Source organism: Hipposideros armiger, unplaced genomic scaffold, assembly GCF_001890085.2.
Source record: "Hipposideros armiger isolate ML-2016 unplaced genomic scaffold, ASM189008v1 scaffold_165, whole genome shotgun sequence".
Classification (NCBI taxonomy): Eukaryota; Metazoa; Chordata; class Mammalia; order Chiroptera; family Hipposideridae; genus Hipposideros; species Hipposideros armiger.
The window spans coordinates 1,849,770-1,851,030 of record NW_017731515.1 but is presented as its reverse complement, the minus strand read 5'-3'; the positions used below and the strand labels follow the sequence as shown (position 1 = coordinate 1,851,030).

The 1,261-nt window shown below is 31.2% G+C and overlaps 1 protein-coding gene across 3 annotated transcripts in view; it reads right to left on the bottom strand.

Annotated features, from left to right (window-relative positions):
* The window catches only part of GPM6A (glycoprotein M6A), a 289,806-nt gene that overhangs the window by 23,093 nt on the left and 265,452 nt on the right, over nt 1–1,261 (bottom strand). The window lies entirely within an intron of this gene.

The window sequence follows — 1,261 nt, the reverse complement described above, 5'->3', positions numbered from 1 at the left end:
TGCTGCCTCTAGAAACAAAACTAGTTGTGTAGCCATGGTATGTGGTGAATACATATTAACTATAGTTCTGTTTTTGCAGTTTTGATATCCATTTGTAAGAAAATTGCTCTTTACTTCATATCATCAAGCTTGATTTTTACTATCTCCCCTCATTAATTAGAGTGAGCAGAGTAGGTAGAGTGGCAGCAGAAAATGATGGAGAGATCCTGTTGACTTTATACAAGGGGGAAAGAAGGGAATAGAAAGCTTCTCATGCTGATGGAGATTTAGAAACTGGACACAATGACAATATTTTTTAAAGAATCCATGTATATAAAACTTAAAGCAACAAATGAACAAGACAAACAAAGAAGAAAAACTAACAGACACAGACAACAGTTTAATAGTTACCAGAGGGAAAGGAGGAAGGGTTAAAGGTAGAAGAGGGTAAAGGGGGTCAAATATATGGTGATGGAAGGAGATTTGAATTTCAGTGGTGAAAAAACAATGCAATATATAGATGATGTATTATAGAAGTGTACACTTGAAATCTATATAATTTTATTAACCAACATCACAAAACATTTAATAAAAAATTTGCATATAATAGGTACTCAATATATATTTAACAAATAAAGGAATGAATAGAGAAAAAGTACCTGTAATAGCATAAGTGAATTCGTTGCATGTAAAGAGTGAGATGAGCTTGCTAACGTTCAAGGTACCAGAGCAATTGTTTAGTGACTGATTTCCACTGTCTGAAAAGTCTAAATGTTGCACAGTTCTATTTGTCAAGGGCACTGAAGCAGATGATGTGAATTGCATAAGCCCATCATATATGTCAAAGAATCTGAGGATCTAATTTGACATCATAAACACTTCGAAGAGTTTGGTTTAATGAGCTTTTCCATAAAATTTCTAGGTTAAATGATATATTTTAAAATATATTTTAATGTTTATTTGGAAATAATTTCAAATTTACAAAAAAAAGTTGCAGAAAATAAATAGTACAAAGAAAAAAACGGTACATCCTTTATTTTATAATATTTTACCTCACTTACTTTATTGTGCTTGTGTTTCTCTCTCTTTCTCTCTGGATAATTATATCTGAACACAGAGAAATTCTCCACAGTACAGTTATCTAGTTTAAAAATTGTAACATTGATATATTTGTTATTTGTATTTCTTTGTTATTGTTATTATTCTTTGTATTTCAATTTTATCAGTTGGACTGACCCAATGATGAACTTCATGGAATTTCCCCTGTCCTAATATGGGATCC